Genomic DNA, 20,709 nt, shown 5'->3' on the forward strand with positions numbered 1-20,709 from the left:
CAGAATGCAATTTCCCTTGCCAATGGGTTGCCAGCTTCTGGGATAAGAATGAAGCTACCAGCTCCAAGCTAAAATGAGCTCACTCTTCATTTATAGAGAGGCAGGGGCATTGTAGGCACAGAACAGGCAGCCACATGGCGTTCAGCTCATTGGTAGTTCTATTGCACAAACCCCGATGCAACGATCCTATTAATCCCAAGGAGGTTTGTGCAGGAGGCCTTCCCCATGGAATTATACACTGTGAGCGCAGTGACACCCCCTCTCCTGTTCTGTTGCCCTTGAAAGCAGCTTTGGCTGCCTCGGTTCAACAGCAACAGCTGCAAGGCACAGCCCTGGTGTGCAAACCATTGCCATGCTAATTAGAGGATTGCGCTGGTGGAAGGTGAAGAAAAAACCTGGACCAAGATGGTGAAGACGCGAAGAGCCAAAAGCTTGCAGCGGAATGGGGTGTAATGTTGGGCGCACAGGCAAAGGCCATGGCCACATTAGTGCATCCAGTGCGCTCCCACTGCTATTTCGTTGTAGGGGTGGCAAAAATCCAAAGGCCATGCATGTTGGGTGAAGACATCCTTTCTTTCTCTCTCTCTCTCTCTCTCTCTCTCTCTCTCTCTCTCTCTCTCTCTCTCTCTCTCTGATGTGAGCAACTCTGTGCAAAACTCAAGTTTTAAATGCAGCAAAGGGGGTGGGAGGAAACGACCTTGCTGCATATTAAGCTGCTCATGTGAACACGACAGCAATCTCACAGAGTCCAAGCACTGATGGGACTCGCTCCCAAGTAACAGTATGCAGGATTGCAGTTTTAAGCTGCCGCAAGACTATACACCTGGCTTCCCCAACCTGGTGCCCTCCAGGTGTTTTTGACTGTAACTCCCATCATCCCTGAAAATGGGCCATGCGGTCTGAGGCTGATGGGCTACCAATACAGCTGGCGGGCACCTGGTTGGGCAAGGCTGCCATGCACACTTGACCTGGGAGCTTAACTTCTGTAAATAAACCTGTACAGTATTTCACTGTTAGGCTTTTAAGCCTGTCCACATACATATCAACAAAAGAAAGCCAGTGTCGTGTAGGGGTTCAAGTGGTTCAGACTTGGACCTGGGAGACCAGGGTTCAAATACCCTACACTCAGTCATGAAGCTCACTGGTTGACCTTGCCCCAGTCCCTGCCTCTCAGCCTAGGCTACCTCACAGGGTTGTTGTGGGGATTAAATGAGGGGGGAGAACCAGGTAGGCCACTTTGAGTACCTTGGAGGAAAAGGGATATGAATGCAATAAATGAATGACTGAGGAGTTAGACTGATATTATATTTGGATGTGTTAATATTTATGAATATTTGCAAATTTAGAAATTACTGTAATTTAAGCAGAAATACACCCTGGTGAGGAAGACTTTGACCAGGCGACCTGCTCAGCCTATTTTTCAGAGGCTACATGTTGATGGGCAACTTCAAGCCCTCGCCCTCCCTCCTTAGGGTTCTTTATCTTTAAAGCGGACCTGGACCGCAACAGACACTTCCTCAAACAGAGGACTGCCCTCAGGCAGACCACCAAATAAAGGACTGTCCCCTGTAAAGCAGGACACATAGTCATGCTAACACTTACTAGGGAGTAAACCCCACTGCCAGCCATGCCATGGAATTAAACAGGAGTCAGTGGACTTATGTAATAGGGACCTGAGCAAGGGCCAAATCCCTCTCCCCATTTCCTCCCCAATAATTCCTTTGGGTACAGTTGCTTTTCATGGATTTTCTCAGTAACTACCTGCATGAGGCTGGCTGATCAAAAGGTCAGCAGTTCGAATCCCCGCGATGGGGTGAGCTCCCGTTGCTCAGTCCCTGCTCCTGCCCACCTAGCAGTTCGAAAGCACGTCAAGTGCAAGTAGATAAATAGGTACCTCTCCAGCGGGAAGGTAAACTGCATTTCTGTGCACTGCTCTGGTTCGCCAGAAGCAGCTTAGTCATGCTGGCCACATGACCCGGAATCTGTCTGCGGACAAATGCCGGCTCCCTCAGCCTATCATGCAAGATGAGCGCGCAACCCCAGAGTCGTCCGCGACAAGCGACTGGACCTAACGGTCAGGGGTACCTTTACCTGCATAAATATAGGTTTATTTTTTAAAAAATTTGCATCCCCTCGGATTGCCATCCTGTATGGGGGAACCGCTCGCACTGCCCTAAATCCAGCACTGCAGGAGTTTTGGGATAGAATCGGAGGGTGGCTGCGACTCCAGATCCCTTCACTGGCGTAGTGGCATCTTCAGCATATATAATGCAGGGCTGGCTGGTGTTTTTTGTTTCCTCTTCCGTTGCAGAAGCAAACGGGAAATAAACTGGGTCACGGAGCTCGAATCTTTTGCTGAGGAAGCATCCCAAACATCACTGCAGAGACCTCGTGGCTCCTCCCCCTCTTCCCAGCCAGGGCAGGTGTGGCCGGGTATAAAAAGCTCCCAGCATCTGCTATATTTAGCTGCTGATTGTCATGCATGGATTTATTGCCTGCCGCCGCTACAAAGCTGCAATGCAGCTAATTCTAGGATGTGAGCGTGGAAGAGCATTTGTGCATCCACGCAGGCCAGGAGGGGTACAGAATAAAAGAAAGCCCACCTGCAGCCACCTGAGCCTCGAGGAGATGAAGAGCTACACATTGATTTAGACTGCAAACAGATACATACCCAGCTCCCCAATCTATAGGATGTTTTCTCTTTGCTAACTCGGCATGCTGTCTTTAGGGCTCTGTATTTTGTGTGGTTGTGGGTTGCCCTGCTTCTCGAAGGTGGCTGCATTTCAGCTGGTGTGGGTGGAGGATCAGGGCTACTTAGAGAGGTGGGGACATCATGACCCGTTAGGGATAAATGATGAAAAACAATTATTCTAAAGTTGAGTTCATCTGGGATTACAAGTGGGGAAAGGACCGTGGCACTCATACCTTGCTTATTAATGGGCTTCCCATAGGCATCTGGTACCAGCACCCCCTCCAACATGTCCAGGCCCCAAACTGGGATGCACGTCTTCCGGACCACACTCCCAGGTGAGTCATGTGATCCGTGTGAGAGCATGTAGCCCCCAAAACATACGTTTTGTGCTCTTGCGGTGCTAGAGAAAACACACATTTTGGGTGCCTATTGAGATCAAGCAAGCCCCTTCACTCTGCTCTTTTGGGCGCCTGTTAAAAACATTCATGTTTAGACCAGCCTACCCAGATGCTTAGAAAGCTGAGGTAATTTTAATCTGTTCTGGTTATTTTAACTTTTTCATGTTTTAAAGAAGGGTTGCAATTTCTTCTTGTTGTCGATTTTACTGTTTTACCTTTTGTAAACCACTTTGAGGGGTTTTTAAATGATCAAGCAGCGTATAAATTTTATGAAATAAACGAGTAACTAGAAGGGCTTTTGGCACATCCAAGTGCTAATGTGGGGCCAATGGCTAGCTCCATGATATCAAGGTATTACAAATATAAAATATATAAAATAACAGGATGTGAGGAAATGTGTATACAGTGCTGCTTGTAGTGGTGTCCACATACTTAATGTTAATGGGCAGCTTCAGACCAAAATGGCCACACTTTCCAGTGCCAACGGAAACAAAACTAAGCCAGTTTTGAGGTACATGCAAACACCTAGTTGGCAGAACGTGGGTCCATTCGTGCAGGATTTGCACGTCACTTGGGCAGGCTTTCAGCTTGCAAATGCTTTCAAGAGGAAGGATCAAAGAAAGCAGGAAGAAGAAGAGAAGTTTGAGCCTTCAGTCATTGTCACTATTGCCACCAGCAGAGGTGCCCAGAGAAGGTGGAAATACCCTGAAACACACTCATCCTGAACTCCGTTCCCTCCGTTAAACGCAGCCTCATTAGTGAAGACACGGGTAGCCCAGCTGGGCCCTGCCATTTCTTATTATCTCCCCGCCTGTGTTTCCGAACCTAAGCGGCAAGGAGTTAATGGTGTGAAGCAGCCCTTTCTGCTTGTCTCTCTTCGCCGATTGGCTTCCGTTCTCTTCCTTGAATCGAGTGGGTGGAGGAGAGACTTGTTCAGGATTTGTTTTTAAATGTCCTTCATGAGGCCTGCCCCCACTTCCCTTACTGTTTCCAGAACTTCTTGATGCTTTAAAGTGCTTTCAATAGGTTTTCGTTTAAATTTTAATTGTGTTGCATTCTTACTTTGTCCATACTGCTCAACAGTCCTGTCTTAAGCGGGGCATCCCGGGATTACAGAAGCCAATCCCAGCTTCCGATTGGATTCCAGAATGTCCCATTTTGTGGTCTGATGATCTGGCACAAGTCAGCGCAAGAGGCAGGAGGGACAGACTGGCTCCTTTTTTGCTCTGGTGTGAAAGCATCTTTCGGTCTTGCACTCGCTATTACATGTGCATGAGGTCCCGGGACCAAAAATGGAGCGCCCTCTTTTTGACCCCCAAGGATGTTGGAGGTTATGAGATCTTTTATTTACTCATTGCACCTTTTCCTCAACTCAAGTGTCAGAACTGCCAGCAGCTTTGAGTTGTGGGTGCTCAGTGGAGATAACAGTCCGGGAATCCAGCCATATATTACAGATCTTTATTGCTTCTCAGCATATTTACAAGCAGTTCAAACAAGCGACCCGATCATCCTGGAAAGTTGTTCCGACTGGCGTCTTTGGGGTGGGGCCAGCATAGCCACCGTCTCAGCCCTACCCCTCTCCTTCCTCTGTGACGAGAGGCACTTGCTCTCGAAAGTGCCTCCTCCCTCTCAAAATCACTCCCCTCTGACCCCCCCTTCGTCCTCCCTTTCCTCTGAGGACGAAAAGCTGCTAATCAAAGGGGATTTCTCCCGATAGCCACCTATGCTTTCCTCCCTCTCGGTCTCCAGTTCCCTGGCATCAAGGGGGCATACGTACCTAGTTGTCCCCCTCCTCATTTAATCCCCACAACAACCCTACGAGGTGGGTTATGCTAGGAGGCAGTTGGCTGGCCTACGTTTACCCAGCGAGCTTCACAGCCTAGTGGGGATTTGAACCCTTGTCTCCCAGATCCTAGCCTGACACTCAAACCACTACACTGTGCTGCTTCTCAGGTTTTTTTTTTCAGGACCCACCTTATTCTTGTGGCTGTGTTTTGTTTTCACTGTTTTAATATTGAATTTTAAATGGTTCTAGCTTGCCCTGGGACTTCCTGGTGAAGGGCAGGGGCAGGTAGTATACTGGACTGAATGAATCAACTAAATAAATAAAATCCAGGCCCATGTTTTGACCTTCTGGCACGGGGGATGGGTAGATAATGTCAAAAGATTTCATAGTTGAAGCAAAAGTTGAACCAAGAACTTTCCCGCCCCCACACTCTCAGACGTGTCTCAGCATTGCACATCTCCCTACCATCCATAATAAGTTATGCTTATGGTGCTTCCATCAAATTTCTAAGACTGTGACATTTTCATTTTTCTCATGCCCTGCTCTGGAAAAAGAAGTCATCTTTGCTGAATTTTCTCCAATTATTTTTCTGGAAGTTGTCATTCCACACACACACACACCCAACACCCCCTCTTAAAAACCCAGGGCGATGCTAAGTCATTGCAGAGGGTGCAAAACGGTAGCCAGGCGGCCAGCAGAGTTGCTGGTGGTGCCATTTGCCACAGCAGCCTTCCCCCCCCAAAAAAAAACACTCTTAAGGGGGAAAAAGAAAGGTGCTGTGTTACTGCTATTGCGAATGGAAAGCCCCACCTCTGAGCAAGTGCTAGAGAATTTTTCTTCACTCTGCAGTAAGTTGGTGAAACACTCCCCTGCCCTCACCCCTATTTCTCAGTCCAGAAGATGGGCAGAGAATTTTGAGAGCAGAGCAAGAGTCAAAGGTGTGACACTCTGGGCACTTCAGCAAAAACTGTCCCACTAGTGGTTACCTTAATTAGTAAGTAATCCTCCCCAAATCCTGTTGTAAAGGTAAAGGGACCCCTGACCATCAGGTCCAGTCGTGACTGACTCTGGGGTTGCGGCGCTCATCTCACTTTATTGGCCAAGGGAGCCGGTGTACAGCTTCCGGGTCATGTGGCCAGCATAACTAAGCCGCTTCTGGCGAACCAGAGCAGTGCACGGAAACGCCATTTACCTTCCCGCCAGGTCAGTACCTATTTATCTACTTGCACTTTGATGTGCTTTCGAACTGCTAGGTTGGCAGGAGAATCCTGGTGTAGTGCTAAGCTAAAGGACCCAATGGGGCTTACATCTGAGAAAACAGGCATAGGATTCCACTGTGGGTTACGAAGTCCCCAGTCCAAATCTGACACTCTATTTATGAACATGGCCAATCAGAGGAAGGCAATATTTGGCCTGCATCCCAAATTTAGAGGCATTCGATAAGTTTTGCAACTTGTTTTGATGCACACAACTGAACAAAAATATGGTACTCTCCCTCAGATTAGAGCTGCCAATTCAGGCAAGCGAGAGATAAAGGTAAAGGTAAAGGTACCCCTGCCCGTACGGGCCAGTCTTGCCAGACTCTGGGGTTGTGCGCCCATCTCACTTAAGAGGCCAGGGGCCAGCGCTGTCCGGAGACACTTCCGGGTCACATGGCCAGCGTGACATCGCTGCTCTGGCGAGCCAGAGCTGCACACGGAAACGCCGTTTACCTTCCCGCTGGTAAGCGGTCCCTATTTATCTTCTTGCACCCGGAGGTGCTTTCGAACTGCTAGGTTGGCAGGCGCTGGGACCGAGCAGCGGGAGCGCACCCCGCCGCAGGGATTCGAACCGCCAACCTTTCGATCAGCAAGTCCTAGGCACTGAGGCTTTAACCCACAGCGCCACCTGTGTCCTGGTAAAAGGCTTTGTTGTTGTTGATAACTGATGGAAATTCTGCCACATTAAAGGGTTAGAAATGTTCATAAATATTAATTAAAAACTATCAGTTCTGGTGGCGTAACTTTAGACTATGATGAACCTGTCCTCTCACATCAGCTGATTATATAAACCGCTCGTTCTTTTTGGGGGGAGGTTCTTTTCGTCTTTTCGTGAGTTGTCGATTTTTAATTATGGCTAGTGGGCTTCAGAAGCTGGATGTGTCTGAGCCTCTCTGGACTTACTAGGCGGCCTTAAGGAAGCAACTAGCCTCAGCCCACCCCAAACCCTGCCATATGGGACATAACAGTACTGGTTTATCTGTGGAAGGATTACAGCACAAGGAACATGTATGAAGCACTTTGAACACTCAGGTCATTAATCACCAACTCGGTGCCCTCCAGATGGTCTGGACTAGATCTCCCTTCAGCTGCAGCCAGTGCACCTGGAGGGCGCCAGATTGGCAAATGCTGCTCCCTATGACATTAAGTATTTTTTGTTGCAGTTGCTTCCTTGTGCTGCAGGGGGTGCTGTGATCCTTTCACGGCCAGACTGAATTAGGACCTGCAGAGTAAAGTAAAGGCCAGATGTTTCTTTCAACAACCCAAGCCCAGGTGGCGAGCCCTCTTTTAACTCCAGGGAGCCTGCAGTGATGAGAGTTAACAAAAGAACAGTGCACAGTTGCCCCCAAACCCCAGCCATGCAGGAATAGGCAAGCAAGCTGTCCCATGTGGGGATCGAACCTGCAACCCTGGTGTTATCAGCATCATACTCTAACCCAGGGGTAGGCAAACTAAGGCCCGGGAGCCGGATCTGGCCCAATTGCCTTCTAAAACCAGCCCACGGATGGTCCGGGAATCAGCGTGTTTTACATGAGTGGAATGTGTCCTTTTATTTAAAATGCATCTCTGGGTTATTTGTGGGGCCTGCCTGGTGTTTTTACATGAGCAGAATGTGTGCTTTTATTTAAAATGCATCTCTGGGATATTTGTGGGGCACAGGAATTCGTTCATCCCCCCCCCAATATAGTGCGGCCCCCCATAAGGACTGAGGGACAGTGGACTGGACCCGTGCTGAAAAAGTTTGCTGACCCCTGCTCTAACCGACTGAGCTATCAAACAGCCATGGCTTCCCCACAACAGAATCCTGGGAGGAGTTGCAGTTTGTTAAAGGAGGGTGAGAGTTGTTAGGAGACCCCTTTTGCCCTCACAGAGCTACAGTTCCCCAAGTTCCCAGGGAAGAGGGACTGACTGTTAAACCACCCTGAGAACTGTAGCTCTGTGAGGGGATTAGGTGTCTCCTCACAACTCTCAGCACCCTTTAACAAACTACAGTTCCCAGGATTCTTTTGGGGAAGCGGGAAGCAGTGTCTATTTAAAGCGGTATGACAGGGCCCCATCTGCAGTAGATATCTAAAATAACTAACTACAGTAGGGCCAGAGGTTCCCCATTTCTCGACCAGACAGCTAGAGAGGCCAGTGGCCTGACTCAAGGTAAGGCTGCGTCTGGTGTCTAATATCCCCACCTTCATCCTCCATAGTCTGCGATGGCTTGGCTTGAGCCAGAGGATGGGACAAGGGCATTTGGGCGGCCATTTGAACTTGAATAATTCTAGGAACAAAGGATGGGTTCCAATAAGCACCAGCGATTTTTGGTGGGGGAGAACCAATAATAGGTGTTCGGCAGCTAATATGGATTAATGAATCCGCAGCAGAAGAAGGATGTGGTGACAAACATTTGCAGCGTTTCTAATCACGGGGAAATTAGAAACACAAATCATGCCGGGGGAAAATGGGACAAGCTGGTCCTGAGTCGGCAAACTTCATTCCCTTTGATTTGAATGGGATTTGTGCATGATAGGATCTCTTGCATTCTTTCCCCCCTTTAAGTAGAGGGGTGTCTTGCTTACTATACGACGCTTTTGTTCAGGGTTAGTAAAGTGTTAACTCTGAAAGGAAAACACATAGAAGGGGAGGATTTTTCTATCTATCTATCTTTAAAATCCTCCTACTTCCCAAACATGCTGGATGGGAGTTGGAAGTTTTACTAGCATTGTGGGTGCAACAGTGTTTACTAGAAACAGGTGGGAAGACTCGGGGCATGTGTATATAGAAAACAGCAGTGGAGAATAATTGCCGCCTATGCTCCCGTGGCCTGTGATAGCTGCCTCACCTTTCTTCTACCTACAGTTGCTGATTATTGGTTCCACACATTCTGATACCAGGAGAGATCCAGGAGGGAGGAGGAGGAGTTTGGGAAATGTCAGGGGAGTGGGTGTGAGAGAGAAAGCCCCAGGGCTGTCCTTGCCCTGACATGCTGCTCAGCCACAACCTGCCAGCAGGCCGTGAAGGAACCTCAAAGACAGCCGTATTGCAGCCTTACATGCAGCAGTGTGCCAAATTGTCCACTGGGGTTGAGCTGAACAACTTGGTGCTTCAGTGTTGGCGACACCGGTCCCCCCCCCCACTTTTTAAAAAAGTGTTAATTCAAAAAGCAGGACCAAATTTCTGGCTTTGCATGAAAAAGTCTTGGTAACTGACCCAGATATCAATAGACTAGCCAGGGCTGTTTGCTATTGACATTGATTTAGCACCCCAGTTGCCATTATTCCAGATGTTCCACGGGAAGCTGCCAAAAAAGGGAGGAAATTTGGGGTGCCTCCAGTCCAAGACTTTTGTTGTTGTTGTTGTTCTTCATTTCAACAGTTGTGCACCACCTTTCAGGGCTAACTCTCAATAATAATAATAATAATAATAATAATAATAATAATAATAATAATAATGAGAAGGGGCAGCTTTTGCAAATGTGCAGAATTCCTTTATTGCACCAGGGTATACAACACCTCTGTGTTTTCAGATTTCTAGACTGGAGGCTTTGATGGCCAAACAAATAAGAGTCTCGGAATTTTAGAGCTCGGTAATTATGCAACTCCCCAGCACCTTAAGATCCCACTTCCAGCCTGGAAGAGTCAGGAACTCTGAATCCTTGGCGTGAACGCAAAATCCAGGACATCTGAAGTTCAGTTTGGGATCACCAGATGCCAGGAGGATAACAAGTGCTAACATGCTTATGTTCCAAGGGATGGAGAGAAAGAGAAAGCCCCGTCACCCATTCAAAATAACATGTGGGAATAAAACATGTATATGGGGCGTGCATGTGTGAACCCCAGGCATATCCAGGAAGCAACCTTTGGCAATGAGTGGGAAGTCTACAGGGGAACTTCTTGATGCTTTCACTTGATGCACTAAATTCTCTCTCTCTCTCTGGTTGGTCAACACGTGGTGTTTCCAGAAAGTGCACTGTGCGCGTCAAATGGGACAGTTTAGAAACAAATGGGAATCTAAGCAAACGACGAGGCCTCGTTTGTTCATTCATTTTCATTAGCACAAATGCATGGGAATTTGAGCTGATGGAAATGAAAAAACAAAAACCCCAGTTCATTTGTTTGTTCATTCACTTTTAGCTGTTTTGCATCGGAGGCATTGTTTTGCACTGATGAACCGGACTAGAACACTATGTGCAGTTCGCAGGAAGGTCACAGGGCGGGAGAGGAAGAGAGAGAGAATAGTGAAAAAGGAGAGGGGAAACCTTTTTTAAATTTTTTTAGAAGAACCTCCACAGGTCACAGAAAGGTTATACAGGGTGTGGGGAAAGACAACTGCGAAGCCGAGGGTTTAGATCAAGGATGGGCAACCTCCAGATGTTGGGGAACCTTCGCCATTAGACAGAAGAAGCAGAGGGCCCTTTTGCTAGGTTGCCAGCCTGGTCCACTTTTGCGCTGGCTTCTGACGCAGGGAAAGCACTCCCTCTCTGGACAGTGCGGAAGCCGCAGCAGCAGGAACAGGGAACTCTGCGTTGCAAACCCAGTTGCCAACCAGTTGTGCGCTGGGGAAGGGACTCCACAGCATGGAAGTACAGTGGGTGTCAGGGCCGGATTTAGGTTTGATGAGGCCCTAAGCTACCGAAGGTAATGAGGCCCTTTATATGTCCAGCTGTCCTTTGTCAACAATAAATTGTCACAGTTTTTTGTGTTGAATATATGTTATATGGTAATTTATGAACCTAATAGGTATATACAGTGGTGCCCCGCAAGACAAATGCCTCGCAAAACGAAAAACGTGCACGACGAAAGGGTTTTTCGGTTTTTGCGTCGCTTCGCAAGACGAATTTCCCTATGGAAATTACATCTGGGTTACAGACGCTTCAGGTTACAGACTCTGCTAACCCAGAAATAGTACCTCAGGTTAAGTACTTTGCTTCAGGATGAGAACAGAAATCGCATGGTGGCGGTGCGCCAGCAGTGGGAGGCCCCATTAGCTAAAGTGGTACCTCAGGTTAAGAACAGTTTCAGGTTAAGAACGGACCTCCAGAATGAATTACCAGTAAGTTCTTAACCCGAGGTACCACTGAATTTTTGGTGGGGTGTGTGTGTGAGAGAGAATGAGGGTGTGACTGTATTGTTTCCACCCTTTTAAGTTTTTGGAGGCCCACCCACTGCTAGAATGTGGCCCTTGGAGAACGCTCCCCAGCTCTGGTTCATATAATGTAGTTCAGACAGCAGCTAGGCTATGTCTGAGTGTCTTTTCTTAAATTGCCTATAAAACGGGGACTCTCTTGTTCTATCCTTCTGAAACACTGCAGACCTAATCCTTTGCAGGGTAGCGTAATGCCCGACAGTTTCATGCCAGTAGGCAAAATAAAGAACACTGAAGGTACAAGCAGGAGATATGCACCTGGGTCTCCCATTAAAAGTAATGTGAAGATTATAGGAAGAGTACTGTTTTTTAAATTGCCTGCGAAACAGGGGGCCCTTTGTTCAGTGTGTCTGAAATCTGGCAGGTCTGATGGCCTGTTTGGGAAAGGAGTGCTAGTAGTATTTAATCCTATTTGGATAGATAACAAGGAATATACAGGCAGCAGATGATTGACTGGTCTCCCATTAAATCAGCGGGGGGAAATAATACAGAAACAATGAAATGTATGGGGGGGGGCTTTAAAAATGAGAAGCAGATAGAAAAAAGTATTTGTTTCTCTTCCTACCCTGTTGGATGGGTGGGGTGTAAGTAATATACTACTACTACTGCTGCTACTACTACTACTACTATTATTATTATTATTATTGCAGTGGCGTAGCGTGGGTTGTCAGCACCTGGGGCAAGGCAAGTAATTTGCGCCCCCTAACCCATGGATTTTAGCAGGGGGCAGAGAGCTGTGAGTGCGAGTGCCCCCCCAGATATTGCGCCCGGTGCGGGTGGCCCCCCTGCACCCCCACGCTACGCCACTGTATTATTGACTCCTACTTACATGTCTGGCATGTTCCTAGAGATGCCTTGTAGTGTTTCTCCCCATCTGGCAGAGCTCTGGAGGAGCTGTCAATGCTGAACAATATTCAACAGGTGCATCCTCCTTGATCTCTGTATCTTAATGCTCGGACAAGCTACACCTGATGAACTTCCACTCGCTATGTTGCAAGTCTCCAGGATATAAGGTGGAACATGTATATGTCTTCCATACCCGTTTCCTCTGCCCACTAAACCCCTCTCCCTATCTGAAAAGGAAGCATTTGCTGTGTACAAGGCTGGCTTCCCCAAAGTATGGAAGCACGCTTAGTGCTCAGCTCTTTGAACCTAAGTGATGGGTTCTGCAAGTTGCACTGAGAAGTCCTCTCTTGTTATACCCCAAAGCATAAGAAATGCCATGCTGGATCAGACCAAAGGCACATCTTGGTCGGCATCCTGTTTTTACTAGGGAAAATCTTGATGCCTGCAGAAGTTCGCTAGTAGGACATGAAGATATGTCCTCAGCGTTTGGTCTTCAGAGACTTGGGCCCCATCTGCCCTATACATTTAAAGCTGTATCATACCACTTTGAGCAGTCACGGCTTCCCCACAACGATGCTGGGAAGTGTCATTGGTTAAGGGTGCTGAGAGTTGCTAAGAGACCCCCTAGGGTCATGACTTGCTCCTCCACAATGAGCCACAAATACTAGCCAACCTTAAGCCATGATTTGTGGTTGGCTTGGCTTTCTAGGGAGTAACGAACAAACCACAGCCCCTGGTTTGGATGCAACAAGAAACCAAGGCTTTGTTTATCCCACTTGTGCAAAGGGAGGAATGAGGCGGGGGAGCAATTGAGCAGTGCGTACCAGCATGTTGCACATTCACAACAGACCAAAATTAGCTGGAAAGGCTGTGTTCTATCATTAGAGTGGTACCTCAGGTTAAGTACTTAATTCGTTCCAGAGGTCCTTACTTAACCTGAAACTATTCTTAACCTGAAGCACCACTTTAGCTAATGGGGCCTCCTCCTGCTGCTGCGCCGCCGGAGCACAATTTCTGTTCTCATCCTGAAGCAAAGTTCTTAACGTGAAGCACTATTTCTGGGTTAGCGGAGTCTGTAACCTGAAGCGTATGTAACCTGAAGCGTATGTAACCTGAGGTACCACTGTATCTGTGAACACCCAAGAAATGTGCATGTGCTCAGAAGGCATTTTCTGTTATTGCGTGTTCCAGGGCTGAGCCCCAGCACTGCCACTTTGCTCTGGGGTCAAACCCCCTCTTGGGTGAAGGCAATACCTGTGCCTCACTCCTGTCCCCGAGCTACAAATGGTGCCCAGGCAGGACCTGGACTTTGGATATGAATTTTCCTCTCTGCTGTTCCTCCTCCTTCTCCAGGCCTTTGATCTCCATGTGTTTTGACATCAAACACGTGCCAGGTTTCTAGGACAGCGTGAGAGCCTCTGGTATGTATACAGTATAAACAAGAGAAATAGGAGTTGGGGGTTGGTGCTGGAGATGGGCGGGGGGAGAGAGAGGCAATCTATGCCATTTGTTTACTGATAAATTTATTGCTTGCTTAGTTGTTTGCAGATAAAACTTCACCAGAGGCAAACGGGAGAGTGCCAGCAACTCCCTGAGGAGGAAGAGTGGGGCGGAGATCAGAAATCTCAGCAAGGGGATGGGATATTCCACTTGGGGAGAATTGACAAGGGCTGCTACACACAATTGCCTCCACACGTTGCGTGAAGGAATGAACCGATGAATGGCGGCTTGCAGGTCCTTGAGGCCTAATCCTGTATGTTGCCGCCACATCCCTGGGATGAATGCCCATGGGAGCCCTCCACACATGCATCTGTGCATGCAGACTCTTGCCAATGAATGTTGAAACAGATGTCTGTCAGGGGAGGGTGGTGTTGGTGTGCGGGGATGGTGGTAAGTGGGGCGACCTCACGTGGCCCCACGGCCTCCTCCATGTATTCATTCAATGTGTGAAGGGGGAACCCACCCTCGGTGACAGAGTTTAATTCCTATGACAGAAAGAGAAATAGGCCCCTTCTACACTGTACATTTAAAGCAGTGTCATGCCAGTCATGGCTTCCCCCAAAGAATCCTGGGAACTGTAGTTTGTTAAGGGTACTGAGAATTGCTAGGAGACCCCTATTCCCCTCACAGAGAAACCGTTCTCAGAGTGCTTTGACTATCAATTCTCCTCCTCGGGGAACTCAGGGAATTTTAGAATATTATTTTAGAATATTATTGTTCTGTTTAAGAAACCATTGATAATTTCCCAAGGAACCCCATTACTTCTCCTTTTAGACCAGAAACTGGACCCTCTAATTGTTCTCAGCCATCCCCTAGCCCTCCTGCCAGATTCCACTTTTGGGTCCGGAGCGCCTGGTCTTCTCTCTCATCCCCTGGCCACACAGCCCTGAAACGCAGGGAATGTACAGTACCTCAGCCTTAGAGTTGCCAACTGACCAGAATAAAACAAAATGGCGGATGCTGTCACATTGCCTGGTTTGAAGTTACGTTCAGCTGCTGCCCTTCACCTCAGGCGGCAAAGTGTCTTGGGCCAGCTCCAGCCGAAGGGCTGCAAGGCTTTTGTCTCTCGGTTTCCAACAAAACCGCTGGGACACCACCTCTTGGCTCTACCATTTGACTTGCTTGGTTTCCCTGCAGGAAGCAACATGCCCCCCCCCCCCAATAATAATAATTCCAGAGTTTAATACTTCAAGTTTCAATGCTTAGGGGTTAAGCAATGCCCCTTTCCGTCAAGGCACATCAGAGGCTGGGCAGCATATACAGATAATGATAATTAATCCAGTTGTATATGCTGAATTCAGGGCCATCTCCATATTTTGTCTTTGCTGAGTCCATCTTTACAGGCTGAAAGCTGACATTTCGACCACACACATCATTAATGCCTGGAACTAGCACTAGGCTGGATGAGGGCCAACAAACTAAGGCTCAACTCAGATAAGATGTAGAGACTGTTGGCTGAGTAGGTTGTCTGTCTTGGGAAGTGATGTTCATTCTGCATTTTCTTAGATTGGGGTAGGGAAGTTACCCTTCAGCTAGTGTTGGTCTCTCAGCTCCCATCATCACTGACCCCGGGCCATGCTGGCTGGTGCTGATGGGAGTTGGTGGGCCATACCTTCCCCCGGCAACAGGAGCAGGGAGACCCAGGTTCAAATCCTGTTTCATCCATGAAGCTTATTGAGTGACACTGGGCCAGTCAGTATCTTTGGGCCTACCTTCGAGGGTTGTTGTGAGGATTAAAGTATGTAGGCTTATCTTGTGCTCCTTGGAGAAAAGTTGGGTATAAATGAAACACATATATACATTATTAAAAATGGATGAACAAATTAATGGAGGGTGATATATCAATGACATCTAGAGCTAAAAATGGAACAAACGAGATGCATTCTACTCAGAGCAGACTCATTGAAATGAATGTACCGAATCATGTCTACTTCAGTGGGTCTACTCTGAGCAGGACTATCATGGAATACCACCCTCTGTGTTTCAGGCAGGATTCGTTTGATGGCCAAATCCTGGGGACAGATGATTTCTGGCATGCTATGATTAGCCAGTGGCATCTGGCTGACCACAGAGATGCAGGGCCAAACCAGATATCTGTCTGAGCCCACGGGAAGCACCCCTTCACCCCTTGTGATCAATTATGTCATCAAGTATCTAGTCCTGGTTGTAGCTATTCACTGCTTCCTGCACCTGAACTATTTGGGGAGACATTTGTCACCTTGAATTAAACCTTGGGCATTCAGACCGTGATTCCTCTGGGCGATTCCTCCAGCCAAGGGTTCTATCCTCTCTTCCTGCCCATTTTCACAACAACCCCCACCCTTTTTAAAAATTGTTTGCTGTAAACCCTGATTTCGTATTCAGAGAACATTCCATATTGTGGATATTTCCTTTCCTCACCCCTCGCTTTGAACTCATTATAGGAGGAAAGTAAGCAACAAGTTACATTATAAGGAAGAGTACAAAGGAGCTATTTCTGAATAATAAAACTGGCGAGGCTTCCAGTTCAGCTCCCAAAACAAACAATCCCAAGTTAGCTCATCTAAACCCCAGAAGGAGCCAGAGATAATGAGGGTCTCAGCTCCAGAAGCAAAGCCTGGAAACTGTATAAAGTAATAATAAAGATGACTGTGCCCTTGAGCTTGCACAGAGTACCCCACGTCACCACTAAATAACCACAGCCAATCCTACAAAGTTAGGGATTAGGCAGGAGCAAGATTTCCAGGTTGGGGGTTGGGGATTTTAAGGAGGTTCAAGCATTAGCAAATCTGTTGTGAAATTAGTCTACATCACCTTGATGCTGGGACTTGCTCATGCTTTTGTTACAAACTTAGTAAGTGAACTTGTGCAAAACTCAGGATGTGGTGGGGTTTTGGGGTGTGTGCAGGGATAAGGAGGACTATTGTGGCAGGAGGAGAGGAATGGATAGAGGTCATTAAGCAACCAAACAGACAAGAAATGAGCACCGGATCTGTTTGCAGATACGTGGTTTCAGGGTGTATGGTTCCACCATAATGAGGCCTAGAAACCTGAACTATTTTTTAAAAAAATCCCCACTGCAAACAGTACCTTCACAGAACAATTATTTTCACATGCACGGCACAGCAGAAGGCAGAATTACCTTTCCTGTTCGTCTGGCAACTGGAGCACAAAAACATTCATTTTGGCCAAATGCAATCATAGGAAAGTTGTAAGCTGCCAAAGCTCTGTATGGCAGCATATATGACTCATGCCCCACCGAGTCTCCTCTCTCCATGGCCTTTGCTGAACCTTCTTAGTCAGAGCGACTGCGTAGGAAGAAGAAGAAGAAGAGCTGTAGAATGGATGCTTAGCATACCGTCAGCATCCCAGAACAAGTAACACTCTGTTTTAAGATGAGTTTCTCTCAAGGTCCCTCATCCCCGGAGCCCAAAGTGACTCTCTTAGATTCAACCAGCTTCTCCAGCTTCTCTGCTTTACTTCTCCTGATTGCAGGGAATCTGTTCCAGAAGAGGATCTTGCCCTGGCACAGGATTCCACCAGGGACCAAGCGTTCCTTACATGCCAGCTGCCAGCTAAGGATCGCTCCACTCCATTGCAATATTCTCTACCAAAGAAAACCTGGAACTGGAATTTACTTCCTTCTGGAATGGGACACAGTGAAATGTAACGGGGAGAGGGGAAAAACTTAAGCAATGTTTGCTCAACTCAAATTTTCTTTCAAAAATGAATTTAGGATTCTCCTAATTAGAATTTTAGTGCTGAGTCACGGTTTAGCTTTCATAGTGGGAGTAGAGAATTATCAACATTCATAACAGACCCTCTGAAGGTCCCTATTTTCCAAGTACAGTCCTGGATTTACAGAAGCCAGAATGTCCTTGAATGTCCCGCTTTTCCTTAGGAAATCAGAGAAATGTTGGAGGGTATGTCATAAGCTGATAGGTAATGTGACTGTCCTCAAATTCATGGACTAATACATTGAATGGTAGTCCAGGTAGGGAGGGGCAGGTGAAATTCAATTTTGTTGGCATTTTAATGAGAAACTACCCTAATCCACACTTCTCAGCCAATATGCAAAACCAAACCATGGCTCCCCTTTAAAGCTCACACTTCTTCTAAGGTTGCAGTGAACTTCCCCAACCCACCAATGTCTACAAAAATGCATTTACAGTTGTACCTTCGATCCCAAATGCCTTGGTACTCGGATGTTTTGGCTCCCGAACACCACAAACCCAGAAGTGAGTGTTCCGGTTTGTGAGCATTCTTTGGAACCCGAACGTCTGATGGGGTTCCATGGCTTCTGAATGGTTGCAGGAGCTTCCTGCAGCCAATCAGAAGCCACGCTTTGGTTCCCAAACGTTTTGGAAGTCAAACATACTTCTGGAACGGATTCTGTTCGACTTCCAAGGTACGGCTGTATTAAGGCAGGGGTGGGGATACCCTGTAGTAGGTGAAAGTGTGCATGCCACAACAAGGTGCCTATCAGGCTAAGTAATACATACAAAATCAATAGGGAAAATTTCTTGCAAAAATGTACTTCAGGCAAAGCTCCATTTTTTAAAAAAGTGTTTATTAGGAGAACTGTGCACTAGCATGCTCATGAATTTTCTGGAGGATTTCCCCTCCCATGCAGATTGCAGACCCTCCTAAGTGTCCCTGTTTTCTAGTGACATCCCTGATTTAGAGAAGCCGTCCCGGTTTCTAATCTGATCCCGGAATGTCCCGCTTTTCCTTAGAACACCCCTATTTTCATTAGAGAAAGGTCAGAGGGTATGGAGTTATCTGACCCCTGAGCCGTCTGAAGGCAATCCTGTATAGGGAAGTATTTTTTTTTAATGTTTACTGTTTTATTCTGCTTTAATATATGTTGGTAGTTGCCCAGAGTGGTTGGGGCAACGCAGTCAGATGTGTGGGGGTATAAATAGTAAAATTATCAGTGTGTGGAGCGGGTTGGGAGGACTGGGCCTCTTATGCTAGCTGACTGACCTCAGGTGTGATGGACGACACTGTCTCATCATGGGGAGAGTTCAACTTCCAGGGTGGTCTGTTTCCACACAAGGGACATGTGTGTGTAGATGAGTGCCCATATTGTCCTTGGCCTCAGGCAGCAAAATATCTTGAGCCAGCCTTGGCTTGATGGGCAACTTCAAGTCTTCTGCTCACCCTTCTTAGCTTCTTTCTTTATACGCCAGACTTGAACCTGGATGGCCCTTCCAATAGAAGATAGTGTTCTACAGAGTGCAACCTGGGCTCTCCAGGGTTTCAGAGCAAAGGCCTTCTGAGAGATGCAGAGGACTGGGCGCATGCCAAGAATGTGCTCTGCCACTGAGCTATGGCATCCCCCGTACCTCCCGCAAACCTGCTGTACGAAGTACAGGTGCAATTTGCCCGTCTCCGGAATTGACACCTGGGCTCTTGAACACGCCGGGCGAGTTCACTTTTATGATGCTGGCAGTGACGCTGCCAAAACAATCACACAATTGGGAATAGTCCGGCAAGAGGTGAGGAGCAGGCAACAATTCCACCCCCCACCCCCCACCGCCCTTTCCCTCTTTTCATTCTGGTAGTGATTGTCTGACTTGGAGGATTTACATAATGACACATTTATAACTCTTCTCCGTAATAATACGGAAATGGTTCCAGCACGGTTGCGCAAGAGCCGAAAGGATTCTTCCTGCCTTACTGCGTCAGACCCCATTTCCCCCACTGACCTCCTACACACTCCAGGCAACTGTGTGTTTGACTATGCAACAGTCATTAATACCAACACTGCCTCCAAAGTTAACCCATTGTGAGGCCAGCTCTCAGGAAGACACACTTTTAGGTGGTGGAACTGGAAGGCTTCTAATTGCCCCAAAGAGAGAGCTATGTGTAGTAAAGTGGATTTAGAAGGGGAAATGGGGAGTCCCCGGTTTGAACCTTATCTCTAATAATAATAATAATAATAATAATAATAATAATAATAATAATAATAAATAATTTATTTATACCCTGCCCATCTGGCTGAGTTTCCCCAGCCACTCTGGGCGGCTCCCAATTGAGTGTTAAAAACAATACAGCATTAAATATTAAAAACTGCCCTAAACGTGTAATATATTGACCAGCTTCAGGTTTGAGGGGAGCCCTAGTGGGTCCCTTCCTCTCTTTCTCGGTCCTAGGAAAAACCTATTTGGGTGGGGTGGCTGTCGTCCTAGACAGGATGTTAGGCGAGGAGCATTGTGGGAAACTGGACCGGCTACCTGGGGCTGCTCAAGAGCACGGGGCCAGAATTTTAAGCATTCCAGGGAGAGGCATCAGCAGTGGGTCTTGCCTGGGCCCTGGCAATGGTCCAAGGATGCCAGGTGACAGCACCAATCCTGTATGGCTGTCACAAATCTGCAAGGAGGCCTTGGGCAAGCCGCCATCTGATCAGCCTCAGACACCCTCTCTGTAAAGTGAGAAGAACAAAGCTGACCTACTTTGTGGGGCTCTTGCACCGCAATGAGGGAGGCGAAGGGCTTTGAACATTTGAAATGAGCTGCGGAAGTCTGATTATGATTCCCAGGACTAGTTCTGTCATTAGGATGGGTGTGCGTGTATAGGGAGGACGTCTGCCAGAGCCTGGTCAGTGAAGGCTGGGCTGGGCTGTCCATTATCAGGACTCCAGGGCAAGTTCTGCCCTTCCCTATAAAGGCATATGGTGCCATGATTGCTAAGCAGTTTGAGGATAAAATAGTCCGTATCTATCTTGACTCCAGATGCTGTTGTTTCTACAGATCAGACCAATGGCTGCAACCAGAGCACCATCTAGTTTTATGTTTATTGCCACAGATTCCCCATCCCTGGATGCTGTGGAAGGCCAGTGGTCTGAGAAGGTGGATGAAGTGCTTGGAGGAGGTGTGGCCAACCACACTTCTGCTTGACCTTTGGCTCACCTTGGCTTTTGTTTTGCCGGGGTCCAAGTAAGTGCCTCACTGTGAAAAGGGCTGGTCCCGATTGCCTTGAAAGACGTGGCTGTGTGAGACCACTCCCTGGGTGGACCTCAGGGATTCTAACAGCTACCAGAGTTTTTAATATATATATATCATCTTCTTGGGCAAGGCAATTGGGTGAGGTGGTTGTCCTTCAACTCCAGGC

At 47.5% G+C, this 20,709-nt stretch overlaps 1 long non-coding RNA gene across 1 annotated transcript; it reads left to right on the top strand.

The window, feature by feature from the left end:
* Positions 1–15,590: 15,590 nt before the first annotated feature.
* Positions 15,591–20,465, top strand: LOC309355621. The gene is made up of 4 exons (XR_014162570.1): positions 15,591–16,447; positions 17,089–17,259; positions 18,330–19,094; positions 20,404–20,465. It is a non-coding gene; the product is annotated as an uncharacterized lncRNA (long non-coding RNA).
* Positions 20,466–20,709: the final 244 nt, after the last annotated feature.

The sequence above is a fragment of the Podarcis melisellensis genome (assembly GCF_964234715.1).
Source record: "Podarcis melisellensis genome assembly, chromosome: 13".
NCBI classification, from domain to species: domain Eukaryota; kingdom Metazoa; phylum Chordata; class Lepidosauria; order Squamata; family Lacertidae; genus Podarcis; species Podarcis melisellensis.